At 50.8% G+C, this 5,905-nt stretch overlaps 1 non-coding gene across 1 annotated transcript; it reads left to right on the forward strand.

Moving 5' to 3' along the window:
• Window positions 1-4,097: 4,097 nt before the first annotated feature.
• trnat-cgu (transfer RNA threonine (anticodon CGU)) lies at window positions 4,098-4,169 on the forward strand. Its single transcript has one exon. It is a non-coding gene; the product is annotated as a tRNA-Thr (tRNA).
• The last annotated feature ends 1,736 nt before the right edge of the window (window positions 4,170-5,905 follow it).

Below are 5,905 nucleotides of genomic sequence, written 5' to 3' on the forward strand. Positions count from 1 at the left end.
ACTTACTGCGCACAACTCAACCTCTGATTGTTGGAAACCGCTGTCTGTCAAAGAATTAGCTGGTCACGTGGTTGGCTGCCAGTGTCTTGCCCCTCCGCACAATATCGTATTTACAAACACGATGAACCCATGTATATAGGCTACTTTATAGTCACAGTCACTATGAATATTAGAAAGTTGACTATATTTTTGTGTGTATATGTGTTGTGTACTACTATCAGCAGGCTATTAATTATGGAAAAGAATAGGCATGTGTTTTCAGGTAAATTGTCCTCAGTATATTAACAGCCTACACAGCTGCCTAGGTGTTCGACTTAAGTTGGGCCAGTGTGAACTCAAGTTTTGAAGTCAGGTAGTCAGGCTTCATGAAAGTAGGCTATTGCCCAAGACACAGAGTATGGTGATCATGCTGGATAGAGAAGTGTTTTGCTGAAGGTTAAGGGGTAATGTTGCTGATGATCACGTGTTATGATGGGTGTTTGGTTCTGTGACATATCCATTTCTGTTTGTATCAGTCAAGATCCAAGAAGTTCATGCTTTTTAAGATATGACCTGGATGAATGAGGATCTTCACCGACCCTTTTTTTCCCATTATAGGGCCTAGGCTATTATTTAATAGGGCTACTGACATTAGCTCTGCTATTGCAAACTATCCTACAGGCTAAGACCTATGATTAAATTGAAATGTATGAAGAGGTCACAAACACTAGCAAGAGACATACTTCTCAATCATTTGCATTAGACCTATGCAATTAGTCTTTCGGCCTATGGCTACCGGTAGGCCTAGGCCAGGGATCCCCAACCTTTCTGCGTCTGAGGGCTACCAAGGGCTACCCGAGGGCTACTGAGGGCTACCCGAGGGCTACTTTTGTTCAAAATCCTCTACTGATTTCTTGCAGTGTTTCCCATACATTGAGGAAACTATGGCGGCCCGCCATAGTTTAAATTTGGCCGCCATAGTTTCGAAAATGTAAAAAAAAAAAAAAAAAAAAAAAAAAATCTTATATTTTTTTTTTTACTTTTTTTTTTTTTTAACGATTTCCGTGTTTGTTAAAAGCGATTTCAATTACGATTTCCTTCGCATTTTCCTCCTGGAGCTACACATCTATAGAGAAAACCCAAGTGCCTTGAAAGATCGGAGAGCCGATCAAAAGCCTTGTCAAGTTGTTGTAGTTAACTTGGGTTTGGGAGCAATTAAAAAAAAACCTTCCGAGAAGGGACAGTGGGGTTTCCTAACATCCCCAGGCTTGTTTTACAGTTGTAAGCGTTAGGGACGACTATTCGTGACAAGGCAGAGGAGACATCGGGCCTGCATATAGAACTGAATGTGTAAATGAATGTGATAAGGACAAAATGTCTGTGGAATCGGTTGTTCAGCCCTTTTATGGGAGGAATTTTGAAAAACTGGCTGTGAACAGCACCCTAATGTCGACATGTGTGGTGGGGAGAAAAGGCATAGCCTACGCCTCTTAGACCCTTTTTGTTCTGCGTTAACAATTTCACAGCAATATTAAATTCTTATCTCTGTCTCCTTATTTTTTTATTATTTTTTCATACCTGACCCTGCCTGTGATTATGAGCCTTATTTTCAAAATATAAAAGGCTGAAATGAGGCTTAGGCCCTATAGTTTCTCCATGCGCAAGGTCATAGGCCTGTACGTAATAATTGTTATGCCATTTTGCATTTACACTGCAGTGATACCCCCCCCAAAACAAGCCCCCCCCCCCCCAGTCCCCCCCCGCGTCCCCCCCCCCACCCGTGTGACCCGTTGCCCCCACCCACCGTCCCGCGTCCCGAGTCCTTCGCCAACGTTGAAAATACTCCCCCCCACCCCCCCCCCCCCCCCCCCCCCCACCCCCCCCCCCCCCCCCCCCCCCCCCCCCCCCCCCCCCCCCCCACCCCCCCCCCCCCCCCCCCCCCCCCCCCCCCCCCCCTCCCCCCCCCCCCCCCCACCACCCCCCCTCCCCCCCCCCCCCCCAACCCCCCCACCCCCCTCCGCCCCCCCCCCCCCCCCTCCCCCGCCCCTCCCCCCACCCTCCCCCCCCCCCCCCCCCCCCCCTCCACCCCCCCCTCCCCCCCCCCCTCCCCTCCCACCCCCCCCCCCGCCCCCACCCCCCCCCACCCCCCCCCCCCCCCCCCCCCCCCCCACTCCCCCCCCCCCCCCCCCCCCCCCCCCCCCCCCCCCCCCACCATCCCCCCCCCCCTCCCCCCCCCCCCCCCCCCCCCCCCCCCCCCCCCCCCCCCCCCCCCCCCCCCCCCCCCCCCCCCCCCCCCCCCCCCCCACCCCCCCCCCCCCCCCCACCCCCCCCCCCCCCCCCCCGCCCCCCCCCCCCCCCACCCCCCCTCACCCCCCCTCACCCCCCCCCCCCCCCCCCCCCCCACCCCCCCCCCCCCCCCCCCCCCCCCCCCACCCCCCCCCCCCCCCCCCCCCCCCCACCCCCCCCCACCCCCCCCCCCCCCCCCCCCCCACCCCCCCCCCCCCCCCCCCCCCCCCCCACCCACCGCACCCCCCACCCCCCCCCTCCCCCCCCCCCCCCCCCACCTCCCCCCCCCCCCCCCCCCCCCCCCCCCCCCCCCCCCCCCCCACCCCCGCCCGCCCCCCCCACCCCCCCGCCCCCCCCCCACCCCACCCCCCCCCCCCCCCCCCCCCCCCCCACCCCCGGCCAAAAAAAAAACCGGCTGCCCCCATAGTTTCCAACGATTTCTGTGGGAAACACTGTTGGTATCATTCTCAATATCACATTAATTACTTGCTAATTTGCTTATAGGTTATAAAGAATATATAATATCATATTTAAATCAAGAAAAGCATTAACTCTGACTAAAATCTGGTAGTCGTCACTGTTTACCAACATCCTTGGTGGGCACCTCAGAAGCTCCTGGAGGGCTACCTGGTGCCCGCGGGCACAACGTTGGTGACACCTGGCCTAGGCCTATATAAGTTTTTTTTTTTAAACAAAAAAACTGATAGGCCTACAATCTGCTATCGAAGGCAGACACAGCTGATCTTCGAACATCTAGAGTCACTTTGCCCACCGCTAAGTAAGGGTTAACGTTCGGCGAGAAGGTCGCTACCGTGGAATAGCAGCACGACAGAGAGAATCTTTAGACCCCGACGCGGAGCGGAGGGGTCTTGTTCTCTCTGAAGTGCTGCTATTCCACAAAGCGACCGACTCGCCGAAAGTTAACCCGCTTATTATATGGATATACTTAAATGATTCACACATGCGGGGACATTTCTTTAGACCTATTTAATGTTAAGATTGTTGCTGCGCAAAACAAAACAGTAGGCCTACCGTTGTGGAACACCGCTAGGCAACAGCTAGGTAGGCTAGCCAGGACAACAGGTGTTGTCTATCACAGCAGCTGATTAGAGTGACAAAAGACCGGACCCCCTGCGGAGTGATATGAAACATTCGCTTTAGCCACTGACTTGTATACAAGCCAGTGGCTTTAGCAGTGAACGTCGGGTTGCCATTGACAGCGGTAGCCAGGACAACGGGTGCTGTCTATCACAGCAGCTGATTAGAGTCTTGTTGAAAAGTCGCTTTAGCAGTGAAAAGTCTTGCTGCCATTGACAGCGGTCTGTTATAGACCAACCCGTCCGTTATCGAAAAATAACAGACGTCCGAACGTTGGGGAGCCCCGTTGAAATGAATGGAGCATTCGACAGATGACGTCACAACCATATAATAATGTCTGATAATGATTGGACAGAGAGATGCGATACAATTATTAAATAAATGATTAAATAATTAAATAATCTGTCAAAAAAAGCAAACAAACAAAGCAAACGTTTGTTGTTATTCATGCAGGCACTTTAAGCGCTGCATTCCCGAATCCCGATAGCCCAACTGCGTGACTGCAAAAACTCCATGATACAAGATCATAGACTGCATTATCTCGGCTACTTTCGGAAAACTGTCATGTTGGCTATGCATTAGGCTACATGCGCAAACTAAGCTCATTTTGTTCGAGAATGCTGCAGTGAACAGAACACGTCTTGTTCTGAATTTCTATTCGTCCAGAATGGCTGACCCCATGACAAGAAGCTTACGATTTATCTCTACTCTTCTTCCTTCGATTCGTGATGTCTGGCGCGGTGGCCAAGTGGTAAGGCGTCGGTCTCGTAAACCGAAGATCGCGGGTTCGAACCCCGTCCGTGCCTGCATGTGTAAATCCCATTCCCTTTTACGAATAGGCAATCTCCAACTCGCCCGAATGATCACCATAATAACCAAGTTACAGAGTGATATAACATGAATGCTGTTCTGTCCAGATGAAGTTTACCGCTGGCTTGTTGAATTCAAGGATGGCCTCACGCCCTACATGAACAAAATGAGTGCTAGATTAGCCTACCTTTCATACAACCCCCAAAGTAGCCATTTCAATCTAACTCAAATCATTAATGGTTGAAATTAGGCTATTTTGGGAGAGTTGACTGAATAAAGGAAGATCCTTGGCTAAACTCAATGTTTTACTCATATGTTCACGAATCAAGTTATTGAAGACTTCCTATTTATGTTATTACACATAATGACCAGAGGGAGTCGCCCTAAACCAAAACATCGATTTACTTAGTCATTTATGAGCCCACTAAAGTAAAAGTATTTATTTAATTATTTATGCATTTATTTATTCATTCATTCATTCATTTATTCATTTATTTCTATTTACAATGTATACAAATGTTAATTGTATAGTGATGTGGCAGGTAGCATGACTTCTTTATAGGCCTACTTTTGAATAACATAGGACACCGCTGATGACAGGCTGTCATACCTGGCTATTTAACCTGTTGAATATGAGTTAATTTTGGAGAGAGAGAGGGGGGGAGAGAGAGAGAGAGAGAGAGAGAGAGAGAGAGAGAGAGAGAGAGAGAGAGAGAGAGAGAGAGGAGGGGTGCGCATAGGTTAACACATGAAATTTCTTAGCCCACGCTGTCCTTTTAGGGAGTGCCTTGCGCCTTGCTGAGCCCATTGCTGAACACCCAAACACGAGATCCATGTCGTCTGCTGCTGCAGACTCTCTCACTCACGGCAGCGGCACGGAACCCGCGAGGAGCCTTGCGCAGCGGTGATGCAGCCTGTTCCCGAGCGGACGAATGAGAAATGTCAGCAGCAACAGCACACTTTTTTGGTTTGGAGGTTTTTGACGCTTGTTGTACACTATCCTGGATGTAGCCTAATTGGTGGTCTTTTGTTTTTTCCCCCACATTATTCCTTTGGGATATAGGAGTGATTGGAACAACAGTCAACTGATGGGTCACTTGCGGGCACATTCCCTCGGAAACCGTTGGCGTCGTGGGAGAGCATCGCAGTTTCGCTTGCTGGAGTCAGGTTGTTGGAGATCGAAGTGGACGTCGACCAAACTTAGGAGCTTTATAAGCACGTGGTTTTGTAGCCTACATTCGCAGTAGAACCCACTGGAGATCCGGGAGAGGTAAACGTGATTTTATGTTACGCCGTGAAACATTTCGTCCTCAGGCGCAAGCGCGCGTTACAGGCAAGCGCGCACGCTGTAAACTTCAAATGGACATTTTTTTGTGAGTCAGATGCCGTCAATAAGATGCATGTGGAAACATAACTTTCATTCCCTGAATCAACTCTGTCCTGACTCTTGAACGTTTCACGCCAATAGAGCCTTACTCAGGGGATGGACACTCTCTCTAACTCGCTCTCTCTCTCTCTCTCTCTCTCTCTCTCTCTCTCTCTCTCTCTCTCTCTCTCTCTCTCTCTCTCTTCTCTGACCCCTGAATAAGAGAATTGCTTTAGGTGTCAATTTTTTAGGTTAAAGCCCACATGTTTCCATTAGGTCTGCCTTTGAGCCAAACATGTAAGAGGCCATTCATCTGTTTTGGTGTAGCCTACTGTGCAGTTTCGAAATCCAATCAGTATGTAAGCG

Source organism: Engraulis encrasicolus, chromosome 2, assembly GCF_034702125.1.
Source record: "Engraulis encrasicolus isolate BLACKSEA-1 chromosome 2, IST_EnEncr_1.0, whole genome shotgun sequence".
In the NCBI taxonomy this organism is placed as follows: Eukaryota; Metazoa; Chordata; class Actinopteri; order Clupeiformes; family Engraulidae; genus Engraulis; species Engraulis encrasicolus.